At 43.6% G+C, this 14,762-nt stretch overlaps 2 protein-coding genes across 2 annotated transcripts in view; both read left to right on the forward strand.

Moving 5' to 3' along the window:
- The window catches only part of LOC122210078 (small integral membrane protein 10-like protein 2A), a 149,658-nt gene that overhangs the window by 118,545 nt on the left and 16,351 nt on the right, over nt 1-14,762 (forward strand). The gene's annotated exons all lie outside the window — the stretch shown is intronic.
- The window catches only part of CYTH3 (cytohesin 3), a 100,019-nt gene that overhangs the window by 41,816 nt on the left and 43,441 nt on the right, over nt 1-14,762 (forward strand). The window lies entirely within an intron of this gene.

Here is a 14,762-nt window from a genome sequence, read left to right on the forward strand (position 1 = left end):
TATTATTTTTGCTTCCCTTCCCTTATGTTCATCTGTTTTGTATCTTAAAGTCCTCATATGAGTGAAGTCATAGGATATTTTCTTTCTCTGATTTCACTTAACATAATACCCTCCAGTTCCATCCACGTAGTTGCATATGGCAGGATTTCATTCTTTTTGATTGCCGAGTAATACTCCATTGTGTGTGTGTGTGTGTGTGTGTGTGTGTGTGTGTGTGTGTGTATGTGTGTATGTGCCACATCTTCTTTATCCATTCATCCATCGATGGACATTGGGACTCTTTCCATACTTTGGCTGTTGTTGATAGTGCTGCTATAACCATTGGGGTGCATGTGTCTCTTCGAAACAGCATATATGTGTCCCTTGAATAAATACCTAGTAGTGCAATTGCTAAATAGTAGGTAGTTCTATTTTTAATTTTTTGAGGAACCTCCATACTGTTCTCCAGACTGGCTGCACCAGTTTGCATTCCCACCAGCAATGCAAAAGAGATCCTCTCTCTCCGCATCCTCGCCAACGTCTGTTGTTGCCTGAGTTGTTCATGTGAGCCATTCTGACAGATGTGAGGTGGTATCTCATTGTGGTTTTGATTTGTATTTCCCTGATCATGAGTGATGATGAGCATTTTTTCGTGTGTCAGTTGGCCATCTGGATGTCTTCTCTGGAGAAGTGTTCTATTCATGTCTTTTGCCCATTTCTTCACTGGATTATTTGTTTTTTGGGTGTTGAGTTTGATAAGTTCTTTATAGATTTTGGATACTAACCCTTTATTGGTTATGTTGTTTGCCAATATCTTCTCCCATTTCGTCGGTTGCCTTTTAATTTTGCTGATTAGACTACTCTTTCTAATAGTTTATATGAAGAAAAAAGAGATTGAATGGGTTCCTTCAGAGCTGTCACACAGTGCGGATGGGATGGGAGAGATTTGAATGTGTTTATAGATTGATGGAATAGGAAAAGTTGAAGATCAAAGAGAGAAGGGGGTGTGGCTTGGGGTCAGGGATTTGGAGGAGGAAAGGAATGAAAGGCAAGAGCATAGGCTTGTAAGTGGTGAAAGTTGCCCACCTTTACCTGACTCCCTGGGAACTAGGGCTGCAGTGACGTTAAAACGCTTTGGTTTTTGTAAACTAAGTATGGAGGGCTTGGAAATCAGGTTAAAAATGTAGGCATTTGAAATTAAGTGAATGTGTGAAAACTAGTCATTGTTTGATCTTGCTAAATAGATTAATGTTTGCATTAATTAGCACTGTCTTTTCCCTTTGGGAGTGTGAGTTTTGATTTAAAGTAAATTAAGAAGGATTGAGATTAAATTTTGACCTACTAAACTTAGTTTTGAAATAAAAGCCATGTCTTGGTTCTGTGATAGTTGAGCGTTTTACTGATGACCTTATCTCTACAGAGTTTTTTCTTTGTTTTTTGGTGAGGGGTAGAATGGTGTTTTATAAAGTGCTGGTTTGTGTGGTCAAGAGGAGAAGTGATAGAGTGAGCTGCTAATTATACGAAAAGAAGTGGCACTGAACTAGACCCCCCTCCCTCCAACCATTTGAGGTCCCCCCTCTCCCCAACCGCCTGGGTCCCCCCCTCCCTCCAACCACCTGGGTCCCCCACTTCCCCTCCAACCACCTGGGTCCCCCTCTCCCCCCAACCACCTGGGTCCCCCCCCAACCACCTGAGTCCTCCTCCCCTCCCAACCACCTGGGTCCCCCTCTCCCCCCAACCACCTGGGTCCCTCTCTCCCCCCAACCACCTGGGTCCCCCTCCCCCCAACCACCTGAGTCCCCCTCCCAGCCACCTGGGTTCCCCCCTCCCCCCCAATCATTGAAGACTATCACTAGGCTCATCCCACTCACCAAGTGTTTTTGTTCACCTTCTTTGCTTGTCTGAGTTTGCACGTGTCTGGACTGCAGAAGGATGAGTCTGAAGTGTTAACTGTGGTCATCTCCATGTGCTGGGTTGTAGCTGCTTTTTCTTTTGCTGCTTCTGGAGGGGCATGTATTTTTGCTTTTTGTGTGATAGAAAAATTCTTTTTTTTTTATTTTATTTTTTTAATTTATTTTTGAGACAGAGACAGAGCATGAGCAGGGAAGGGGCAGAGAGAGAGGGAGACACAGAATCGGAAGCAGGCTCCAGGCTCTGAGCCATCAGCACAGAGCCCGATGCGGGGCTTGAACTCGTAGACTGTGAGATCATGACCTGAGCCGAAGTCGGACGCTCAACAGACTGAGCCACCCAGGCGCCCCTAGAAAAATTCTTTAAAAAATAAACAGGGTAGAGTTGTGAATCAGTGAGAAACGTGTGTGGAAACTGAAAAGACTATATTTGCATCAAAACTCACAGGTTTTGATGATGTGACTGCTGTGATCACACACATTAGCTGCTGTTGCAGTTTTGGAGAATAACTTGTGTCTAAGTGTCTATAGCTAACCTCCATACCAGCGAGGAAGTGGAATATCCTTACTTTGGCTTACTTCCAATAGTGAAGGAGAAAATGACTTGCCTATCAGTAAAGGCTGCCAGCAGGTGTTTAGTTTGTGTTAAATTTATTATTTACTGATTCATTGACTGCTAAGAGCAAGCCAGCCAGACTGTTGTGTGGAACTACTTTTTAAAATGTTCTTTTGTCATATCCGTTGTGTTGTCAAATAAAAACCGTTACTGGAGGGGCGCCTGGGTGGCTCAGTCAGTTATGCGTCTGACTCTTGGTTTCTGCTCAGGTCGTGATCTCACGGTTCTTGAGTTCGAGCCCTACATCGGGCTCTGTGCCCGATGGTTAAAAAAATTAACCATTACTGGACATGTGGAACCTTTCTTTATCATGGTAAAATATATCTGATGAACTGGTTGAGGTTAAGAGTCAGCAGCACGTCATAGAACTACTTGCCTGGGCTGCTGCTCATCGACAGGCTGAAATGAAATGGTCAGTGAATCCTCTGGGTCAGTGGATGTCATCGTGACAGGGGTGTAGCTGAAGAAAGCAGGGCGCTTGCCGGGTGCAGCACGGAGACCGTGGTTGGGCGCTCTCGCCTTGTTCCCATCTGATGTTCCGTTTTTAGAATGAGGAAGTCCTGATACTCAGTGTAGATGGACCTTGATATTTCTGTCTTCGAAAGTCTGGCTGGTGTTTCATTAGCACCCTGACCGATCCCATCAGAGGCTCTGATGAGCCCCCTGGCAGAAAGGACCACGTTCTCTGTTCTTGAGCCAGCGGCTCTTCTCCCTCTGCTTGTCGCTTTACTCTGGATGGCTCACAGGGCCTGTGTGACTGGAGACAGAGTGTACCAGCTCTTTCTGGTCATCAAGGTGGAGAGGACACCTAGTATTTTTCCTTAGGTGGTATAAATGCTTTTGGAAAACTTTAAATTTGAATTACAGATTCACTGAAGTTTGCAGAGATAGTACAGAAAGGTCTCACTTGCTCTCACCCACTTCTTTTCGTTGGTTATGTCTCATGTAACTGTAATCTGGTATCGAAATCAGGACATTGACATTGGGGCAACGTGGGTGTATAGTTGTGTATCAGCTTATCACTCCTGTAGATTCACGTGACCAGTACTGCAATCAAGATACAAAACTACTCTGTCACCACAAAGATCTCCATCTGTCTCCTGCCACCCCATTTACAGTCACACCTGCTGTCCCTGCTCCCAAACCATCCTTAAGGCGGGGCAATGACTAATCTGTGTCCCATCTCCATAATTTTGTCATTTCGAGAGTCTTACGTAAGTGGAATCATACAGTTCCCCGCCCCCGCCCCCCCACCTCAATAGAATGCCCTTAAGACCCATCCAGTTGTTGCATGTATCAGTAGTTCATTCATTTTTATTGCAAAGTAATATTTCAAGGTCTGGATGTGCGACAGTTGATTCACTTACCTGTCTGATGCTTGGGTTGTTTCTGGTTTGGGGATAGAAGTAAAACTGTTGCGAACATTTGCGTTCGCAATGTTTTTCGCAAGGTTTTTGCATGGACATAATTTTTAAACTTCTCTGGGATAAATGTCCAGGAGTGATATTCCTGGGTCCTTTAGTAAGTGTATGTTTAATTTTGTAAGAAACCACCAAACTGTCTCCCGCAGAGCTTTACCATTTTACATCGCCTTTAACAATGTTTGAGAGATCCAGGTTCCCCTCAGATTCTCTGTTGCCCTTTTTTTTTTTTTTTTTTAATATTTGTTTATTTAAGAGGGGCAGGGATCCGAAGCAGTCTCCACGCTGACATCATGAGAGCCCGATGTGGGAGCCTGAACTCAAGAACCGCAAGATCATGACCTGAGCCGAAACCAAGAGCCGGATGCTTAACTGAGCCACCCATCCGCCCCTGTGTTGCTCTTTTTTATGTTGGCTGTGGTCTTCACCTGCATTTTCGAATGACTCGTGCTGTGGAACGTCTTGTCCTGTACTCATTTGCCATCTGTAGACCCTCTTCGACGAGCTGTTTCTTCATAGGCGCTGTCTGTTTTCTAATTGGCTTGTTTGCTCTTTACCGTTGAATTTTCAGAGTCCTTAATACATTCTAGATGTGAGCCCTTTATCAGATGTGTGGCTTATAAATATTTCTCCCAGTTGGTAGCCTGCTTTGTCATTCTCTTAGCAGGGTCTTCTGCAAAGCAAAGGTTTTTTAGTTTCAGTGAGATTTAGTTTCAGTGAGGATTTTTAGTTTCATTCTTCTATGGTTAATGCTTCTGGTGTCATGTTTAAGAACTCTTTACTAAGATCTAGCTCCTCAAAGGTTTTCTCTTACTTTGTCTTTGAAAAGTAGTATAGTTTTACATTTGACATTTAAATCTGTGATCCATTTTGAGTTAATTTATTTTTGTTTATTTATTTTGAGAGCGAGAGAATGAATGAATGAATGAATGAATGTGATCAGGAGAAGGGGGAGAGAAAATCCCAGGCAGGCTCTGCTCTGTGAGTGTGGAGCCTGACTCGGGGCTTGATCCCGTGAACCTGTGAGATCATGACCTGAGCTGAAATCAAGAGTCAGACAGTTAACTGGTTGAGCCACCTAGGTGCCCCTATGTTAATTAAAAAAAATTTTTTTTTAAATTGTGTATTCCTTTTATGAGAGAGAGAGAGAGAGGGAGGAAGGGAAGGAGGGAGAGAGAGCATGAACAGGGGAGGGGCAGAGAGAGAGAAGAAGACACAGAATCTGAAACAGGCTCCAGGCTCTGAACTGTCAGTATAGACCCTGACGTGAGGCTCAAACCCATGAACCGTGAGATCATGACCTGAGCCGAAGTCAGATGCTTGACAGACCGAGGCACCCAGGTGCCCCTAAGTTAATTTTTATATAAAGTGTGAAGGTTAGGTCAAGGTTCATTATTTTGCCCATGAATATCCATATGTAGTTATTGGAGACTCATTTGTTGCAAAGCCTGTCATCCTCTGCAGAACTGCTCTTGTACCTTTGTCAAAAAGGAGAGGGCTGTGTGAGAGGCTCTTTGGAGGTCTGAGTGTTTGTCCCATTTAGTCTTTTCCAAAATTGTTCTTAGCTATTCTGATTTGACTTGTCATATAAGTTGTAGAATAGCCTTCACTATATACATATATATTCACTAATATATATATATATATATATATACACACACACACACACACACACACGTGTGTGTGTATATATATATATCTCAATAAAAAAATCTTGCTAGGATTGTGATAGGAATTACACTAAACATATGTGTCAATTGGGGAGAAATTGACATCTTTACTGTGGTGAATCTTCCATTACCTGGACACAGTATGTCTCTCCATTTACTTAGATTTTTAATTTCATTCATCAGTGTTTTGTGGCTTTCAGCATACGAGTCCTGTACACGTTTTATTAGATTTACACCCAACTTTGGTTTTTGAGTGATGGGGTAACAGTAAAATTTTGTTTATCACATGTTCATTGCTAGTACAGAGAAGCACAGTGTTGATCTTGTATCTTGCATTTCTGTTGAACTTTCAAGTTTTAGAAGATTTTTTAAAATTTATTTTGAGAGAGAGAGAGAGAGCAAAAGCACAAGTTGAAGAGGAGCAGAGAGAGAGCGGGGGAGAGAGAGGATCCCAAGCAGCCTCAGCACTGTCAGGGCAGAGCCGGATGTAGGACTCGAACCCATGGATCTGTGAGATCACGATCTGAGCTTAAGTCAGATGTGTAACTGACTTAGCCGCCCAAGCACCCCAAGTTTTAGAAGATTTTTTGTTAGGTTCCTTGGACTATTATATAACCTGCAAATAGGGATACTTTTATTTCTTCCTTGAGATCTCTGTATAGTGATTTTTACAACCATATTCATGAGAAACAGTTTGCTGGTAATTTACTTTTTTTTGTATTATCTTAGTTTCGTTTTGGTATTAGGGTTAATACTAGCTTCATAAAATGAACTGGGAAGTAAGTGTTCCTTCCTGTTCTCTTTTTTTTGAAGAGATTATATAGAATTGGTGTTAATTCTTTAAACCTTTGGAAGAACTCTCCAGTGAAACCACGTGAACTTAGAGATCTGTTTTTTTGTTTTGTTTTGTTTTGTTTTAAATTAACAGATTGAATTTCCTTGATTGTTATTGGTGCTTCAAATTATCTACTTAATTTGCGATGAGTGGTAATAGTTTCTGGTCTTTGAGAAATTGATGCATTTCATCTTTGTGTAGTTTATAGCGTTTCTTTATCCTGTTGATGTCTGGAGGCACAGTCGTGATGGCCCTGTCTCACTCCTCACGGTGTTAGTTTATGTCTTTTCTTTAGGGTTGTCAGTTTTATGTATTTACTCATGGAACCAATTTTGTGTTTCCTTGATATTTCTCCATTGTTTTCTCATTTCAATTTCATTGACTCCTGTTCCTTATTACCTTCTTCCTTCTGCTTGCCTTCAGTTTATTTTGTTCTCTTTTAGTTTTTGAGATGGGAACTTATTCATTTGGTACTTTTCCTCTTTCCTAATGTCAGTATTTTAGTGCTATACATTTTCCTCTCGGCACTCTTCATTGATGCCCCACAAATGTTCATGTGTTGTATTTTCATTTTCACTCAGTTCAGTGTATTTTTTTTTAAATATCTATTTTGGGGGGGAGCGCAAGCAGGGAAGGGGCAGAAAGATGGGGACAGAGGATCCGAAGCGGGCTCTGGATTGACAGGCTGACAGCAGTGAACCCGACGTGGGGCTCGAACTCACAGACCGGGAGATCATGACCTGAGCCGAAGTTGGACACTCAACCAACTGAGCCACCCAGGTGCCGCATTCAGTGTATTTATTTTTTAATTTCCCTTGGGATTTCCCATTTATTCCATGGATTAACTAAAAGTGTGTTTAGCTTCCTGGGATTGGGAGACTTTCCCGTTATCTGTTACTGATTTCTGATTTGATTCCATTGTCATTAGAGAACCCGCTCTGATTTCCATTCTTTTAAATTTATTGAGGTTTGTTTTGTCCACCAGCATATGATCTGTCTTAGCCCTTGTGTTTAATTTATATTGGATTAGGTCCTGGAGATGGAGGAGGGGATGGTATACATCCTACCAAAGATTCGCATCTATCCCACATGCAAAATACATTTGTCCTACGCTGACATGCCCCAAAGTCTCCACCCATCACAGCATCAAGTCAGAGTCGAAAATCTCACCTAAATGTCATCAGTCAACCAGACATGGGTAAGAGTCTGGGTGTGATCCATTTTGAGGCAAAATTCCTCTCCATCTGTGGATCTGTAAAGTTAAAACCAGATTATCTGTTCCCCAAACACAATGGTGGGCAGGCACAGGATCGCAGGTACAGATATTCCCATTCCAAAAAGGAGAAAGATGAGAGAAAGAGGGAGCAAAGAACAGAAGGAGAGGAGAAAGAGATAAGAGAGAGAAGAAAGGAAGAAGGAAAGTCACTGGTTCCAAGCGATTTCAAGATTCACCTCGGCAAACTCACTAGATCTCAAGGCCCAGAAGTAACCTGTGGGCCCGCGGCTTCCCTCCGTGTCGTGTTCTTTCTCTCGAGGGTAGTGCACGTGAGCACCGAGTAGTTGAATCAGCCTGTTTTCCGTCTGTAGAACTCGGCAAATCTGACTTTCTCTCATTCTCTCTCTTTTTCGTTCCAAGCTGGCAGTTTTTCTGGGGGTGTTAACTTTCTCGAAGACCTGTGGGTCTCCTGGGTATTTCACGCGGCTTTACTCCAGCAGACACAAGGGTCCTCGGTGGGTCTTTCCTGTGTCATCTCGTCTGTGTTCCCGGCTTCTGCCGAGGTAGTTGAAAGGATCTACGAGTGACAGGCTCACTCTCGCCACAGAGCCTTCTGTGTGAACGAGTAGAGTATTCCGTCCTTTGAGAGCCCCTGAGAGATGTTAGCTGGCCACACCCTTGGCTTTGTCTTCAGAGCACGTTCCCCACATCACCAGGCCCTGGTTCCTTTTTGCCTCACAGTGTTGTCCTCAACGTGTCTCTTCCCCCTTGCGTTTCTCCACAAGCAGCAGGAAGAACCAGGCTGCACCTTCAGCCATTTGCTGGGAAATCACCTCAGTTAAATATCCAAGTTCATTGTGACGAGTTCTGCTTTCCACCGACTCACAGGGTGTCGTTCAGCTTGGTGCCTGCTTTGTCCCTGAGCCCTCGCTGCCGGTGCGGTCACGCCCTCTCTCTACCAGTGGCCTTTGATGGTTGAGGTGCTCCCTGACCACACAGCCCTTGTCTGCTGTGCTCCTCGCTTCCTGAGCCCTCAGTGGCGAGGTCTGCAGCACCCACATTTCTACTCGCCCTTGTTTAAGGCAGTCCAGGCCTTTGCTGTCCTTCAGCTCGAGCGTCCCTTCCACATTTTGGGGTATTTGTCACAGCACTGCCCAACTTCCAGGTACCGGAATCTGCACTTATAACGGACTTGCTGGCTGAACACAACAAATCTCCGCCGTGGTGCACTCCTGGAGGTCAGAAGTCTATAGTCAGGGGCGCCTGGGTGGCTCAGTCGGTTGAGCGTCCGACTGCGGCTCAGGTCATGATCTTGCGGTTCATGGGTTCGAGCCCCGCAACGGGCTCTGTGCTGGCAGCTCGGAGCCTGGAGCCTGCTTAGGATTCTGTGTCTCCCTCTCTCTCTGCCCCTCCCCTGCTCATGCTCTGTCTCTCTTTCTCTCTCTCAAAAATGAATAAACGTTAAAAAAAAAAAAAAAAAGTCTGCAGTCAGTTTACCGGGGCAGATAAAGGCGGCAGCTGGGCTGGGCCCCCTTTGGAAGCTCTAAGGGAGACTCAGTTTTCTTTTCTTTTCTTTCTTTCTTTTTCCCAACGCGGCTCATGCTCTTTTCCTATCTTCCAAGTCAACGTCCTTGAATCTTGCTTCCATGATCCCAATGTCTTCCCTGCATCAAATGTCCCCTGCCTGCCTTAGGGAAGAGCACTTGTGATGGCAGTTGAGGGCCCCTTCTGCACCGATCCAAGCCAGCCTTCTACCTCAGGATCTTAAATTGTATACACAAAGTCCCTTGTGTCATATGAGGTAATATCCACAAGGTTTAGGGATTAGGACCTGGATTTGGGGAGTGGAGGGCATTAATCAGCCAACTAGAATGTTCTGTGGGTTCTCGAAAGAATGAGTTTTGTACTGTCGCCTGGTAGAGCGTCGTGCAGAGTCAGGCCTTGTTGGTTGATGATGTTGAATGTTTCTGTATCCTTGCCCATTTTCTGTCTGGTTGTTGAGGGAAGGGGATTGACATCTGCCACTAAAATCGTTGATTGGTCTATGTCTCCTGTTGTTTAGTTTTGAGAGAGAGGGAGTGGGGCACGGGTAGAGGGAGAGAGAGAATCCCAAGCAGGCTCCGCACTGCCAGCACAGAGCCTGATGCAGGGCTTGAACTCAAGAACTCTGAGATGATGATCTGAGCCGAAATCAAGCGTCAGTCGCTTAACCGACTGAGCCACCCAGGTGCCCCTCTCTAGTTCTGATGTTGTTGGAGCCACACATTGTGCAACTGTGCTGTTTGTTGCCTACACATTTAGGATGGCTTTGTCCTGATGGATTGACCCTTCCATCATGATAGGATGTCCCTGTCTCTGGTGATCTTCTTCGCTGTGAAGTCTACGGTGTCTGAGAGCGATACAGACAATCCCTAACTTTCTACGGTTGGACGTGCTTGTTTGTTACCTTGCCATGGTGTGAAAGTGATATGCATTCAGGAGAAAGCATACTTCAGAATTTTGAATTTTGATCTTTCCCACGCTAGTGCTTTATAGCATGACGTTCTTTCGTGGTGCTGGACAGTGGCAGCCATGCGATACCATAGGTAGAGGACCGAAACACTGGCAGCCATTCTGTAGCCATATAACCATCCTGTTTTCCTCTCTCGGTACAGTGTTCAATTATGTTAACGTGAGATATTCAGCACTTTGTTAGAAAACAGGCTTGGTATTAGATGACTTGACCCATCTGCGGGCCGATGTAAGTGTTCTGGGCACAGGTAAGGTGGGCTGGGCTCAGTGATGATCAGAAGGTGTGGTAGGTTGGGTGTATTATATGTATTTTCGACATACGATTTTTTCAACTTACCATGGGTTTATTGGGACCGAAAATCATCCCAAGTCAAGGGAGATCTGTATAGCCACTCCTGTTTTCTTTTGCTTAATAAGCATGATTTGTCTTTTTCCATTCTTTTATTTATTTATTTATTTTTTTATGTTTTACTTTATATTTGAGAGAGAGAGCGTGCATGAACATGAGCAGGGGAAGGGCAGAGAGACGGAGGCAAAATTTGAAGCAGGCTCCAGGCTCCGAGGTGTCGGTACAGAGCTCGACCTGGGATTTGCACTCCCAGTGAGATCATGACCTGAGCTGAATTCAGACGTTAAACCGACTGAGCCACCCAGGCGCCCCCCCGCCCCCCCCCCACCAATTCTTTGACTTTTCACCTACATTTATCATCGTGTTTGAAATGTCTTGTAGCCCCCATGTAGTTTGGTCATTAAAAAAAAAAAGCTGCCAATCTGTGTCTTTTAATTGGTCTTTTATATTGAAGGTGATTGTTAATGTACCAGGACATAAGTTGTCATTTCACTTTTTTTTTTCCTGGTCCTCTCTTTCTTACTTCTCTGAATTTCTTCCTGTTAGTTACTTGAACATTTTTTTAAGAATTCCAGTTTGACATAGGCATATTGTCTTTGAGTGTATCTGTTTGTGTAGTCTTTGTGTGTGTGGTTGCTCAAGGGTGTTTGCATGTATATATGTTACGTATTTACGTAAATATTTAAGTCTCTTTATATAATTAGAGTTTGCTGGGGTCATCGTTTCATCAGTTCAAATGAAACGGAAACTTTTTTTTTTAAGTTTATTTTCGAGAGAGAGTGGGCACACAAGCAAGGGAGGAACAGAGAGAAGGAGAGATGGAATCCCAAGCAGGCTCTGCACCATCAGCCCAGAGCCCGATGTGGGGCTTGAACTTACAAACCGACATGAAACCAAAAGTGAGAAGCTCAACGGACTGTGCCCCCCGGCTCCCTGAAATAGGGAAACTGGACCTCTCTTTATATCTCTTACCTGTTTCTTGTACGTACTCCATCCATAAGTTTTGTCCCAACCATACTTTAGAGAATTTGAGAAGGAAAGTTTATTGTACTTACCCACGTTTTTACTCTTTCTGTAGTTGTGCCTTCTTCTGCCGTCTCCTTTCTGTCTAGGGACCGGGAGCCATTCTTTGAGGGCAGGACTGCTGGTGACAGATTCTCTCAGTGTTCCTTCACCTTCGATCGTTTTAAGTTCTCCTTCGTTCCCGAAGGAGGCCTTCAGCATGTATGGAATCGAGAGCTGACGGTTCCTTTCTTTCTTTACTTGAAAACCGTTGTGGGACTTCCACCGGCCGTGTGGGCTTTTGATGAGCAATCCGGCCCTTCACCTGCTCCTGTGGGGAGGTGTCCTTGTCTCCGGCCGATTTCAGGCTTCTTTCCTCTTTCAGAAGCATCTGTGTAATGTGACTTGGCGTAGATCTCTGGGCCATGCTATTTGGAGTTTGCTCACCTTCTTGAATTTGTAGGTTTGGGGCTTTTTTTTTGTTTTTGGTGTGTTTCTTGGGGGGCAAATTTGGGAAGTTTTCAGTCATTTTGAGAAAGACTTTTTCAGCCTCTTTGTCCTCCTTTGTTTCGGGGAAGTACTTTGTTCTCTTCTCGACTGTCGGAAGCCCCTTTCAAGTGTGAAGCATCTGGTCTTGGCTCGTAAGAGTTCGCCAAGAACTTTCTGGTCATGCACACCTCTCTGGGATTTTCTTTGTTGACTCAGGTGCCCCATATTGGAAGTGGGGTTCTGAAATCCTGTCATGACTCTTTCAAATCTCGAGAAGTAACAGATGTAATTCTCCTCGGAGGAAGAGAGGGTGTCCTATCCCACTTTCTTCACATGCAAAATGACTCTAGTTCTGTGTGGGGTGGGTTTTTGTTACAAAATTTTTGTCTGTTTTCTGTTTAACTAAAAGAAATTCACTGTTCTGTCCAAAGCTGATCAAAATCGAGATGGGGCGCCCGGATGGCTCAGTTGGTTAAGCGTCCAAGTTCGGCTCAGGTCTCAGGTCATGATCTCACGGTTTGTGAGTTTGAGTCCTGCGTTGGGCTCTGTGCTGACAGCTCGGAGCCTGGAGCCTGCTTCGGATTCTGTGTCTCCCTCTCTCTCTGCCCCTCCCCTACTCACTCTCTCTCTCTCTCAAAAATAAATGAATAAACAGTTAAAAAAAATTTTTTTTAATCAAAATGAAGGGGCACCTGGCTGGCTAACTCGTTAGAGCATGCAACTCTTGATCTCAGGGTTGTGAGTTCGAGCCCCAGGTTGAGAGTAGAGATTACTTAAAAAAAAAAAAAAAAAAAAAAAAATCAAGATAAAATATGGTTTTCTCTATAGTAATTGTATGAGTGGGCAGCTCTTGCCTGTAATGGTGAGGAAGCACAGAGCTTCACAGAGCAAAGGTTAGCAGCAGCCTACAGTTTTTATTGTAAGTGGTAATCTGATACGACTGTGGGAAATTTTGTCAACCTTATGCACTCTTGAGGTTACATAATAAGGAAACAATACATCAGGTGTTGCCAGTTCCCATAAGCTCCCCTCCATATAAGGTTTCCCTATCTTCAACATCTTAGGTCAGTATGATACATTTGTTACAATTGATGGACTAATATTGATACATTGTTATTACCTAAAGGCCATGGTTTACAATAGGGCTCTTTGTGCTGTATGGTTCTATGGGTTTTGCCAAATGCGTAATGTGACCTGTATCCACCAGTACATTATCGTACACAATAGATTCACTGCTCTGAAAATCCCCTGTGCTCACCTATTCAGCCCTCCCCTTGTCTCCCTGGACCCCTAGCAACCACTCACCGATCTTTTTACTGCCTCCATAGTTTTGCCTTTTCCAGAACCTTGTATGGTTGGAATCATACAGCCTGTAGCCATTTCAGACTGGCTTCTTTCACTCAGTAATACGCATCCAGTTTCCTGTATGTCTTTTCATGGCTTGATGGTTCCTGTTAGTGCTGAATAATATTCTGTTGTCTTTTTTATTTACCACAATCGATCTCTTCACCTGCTGAAGGACATCTTGTTTGCTTCTGGGTTTTGGCAATTATGAATAAAGCTGCTGCAAACATTCGTGTGCAGGTTTTCATGTGGGCATAGGTTTTCAACCCATTTGGGTCAGTACCTGGGAGTATGATTGTTGGATTGTATTATAAGCATATGATTATTAGCTCTGTGCAGAACTGCCAAATGTCTGCACGATTTTTATTTATGTGTATTTGGGAAGCTTCTTCCCCCTTCACTGCAACTTTTGGCTGTTAAAAAACATTGATTATACAGGGGTGTGATGCCAGAATGTTTATTTTGCTCTATCATTTAATTATCCAGGATAGAAAATCTCATTGGTCATTATTTTTTCATGATTGAGGTAAAAATGTGTGTTTCTTTAAATTTTTTATTTTATTTTTTTAATTTCTATCCAAGTTAGTTAGCATATAGTGCAACAATGATTTCAAGAGTAGATTCCTAAGTGACCCTTACCCATTTAGCCCATCCCTCCTCCCACAACCCCTCCAGTAACCCTCAGTTTGTCCTCCATATTTATGAGTCTCTTCTGTTTTGTCCCCGTCCCTGTTTTTATATTTTTTTTGTTTCCCTTCCCTTATGTTCTTCTGTTTTGTCTCTTAAAGTCCTCGTATGAGTGAAGTCATATGATTTTTGTCTTTCTCTGACTAATTTCACGTAGCATAATACCCTCTGGTTCCATCCACGTAGTTGCAGATGGCAAGATTTTCATTCTTTTTGATTGCTGAATAATACTCTATTGGGGACATTTGGGCTCTTTGCAGACTTCGGCTATTGTCGATAGTGCTGCTATAACCATTGGGGTGTATGTGCCCTTTTGAAACAGCACACCCGTGTCCTTGGATACATATCTAGTAGTGCAGTTGGTGCATAGTAAGGTAGTTCTATTTTTAATTTTTTGAGGAACCTCCATACTGTTCTCCCGAGTGGCTGCACCAGCGTGCATTCCCACCAACAATGCAAAAGAGATCCTCTTTCTCCGCATCCTCGCCAACGTCTGTTGTTGCCTGAGTTGTTCATGTTAGCCATTCTGACAGGTGTGAGGTGGTATCTTATTGTGGTCTTGATTTGTATTTCCCTGATGATGAGTGATGTGGAGCATGTTTTCACGTGTCGGTTGGCCATCTGGATGTCTTCTTTGGAGAAGTGTCTATTCATGTCTTTTGCCCATTTCTTCACTGGATTATTTGTTTTTTGGGTGTTGAGTTTGATAAGTTCTTTATAGATTTTGGATACT

The sequence above is a fragment of the Panthera leo genome, chromosome E3 (genome assembly GCF_018350215.1).
Source record: "Panthera leo isolate Ple1 chromosome E3, P.leo_Ple1_pat1.1, whole genome shotgun sequence".
Lineage (NCBI taxonomy): Eukaryota > Metazoa > Chordata > Mammalia > Carnivora > Felidae > Panthera > Panthera leo.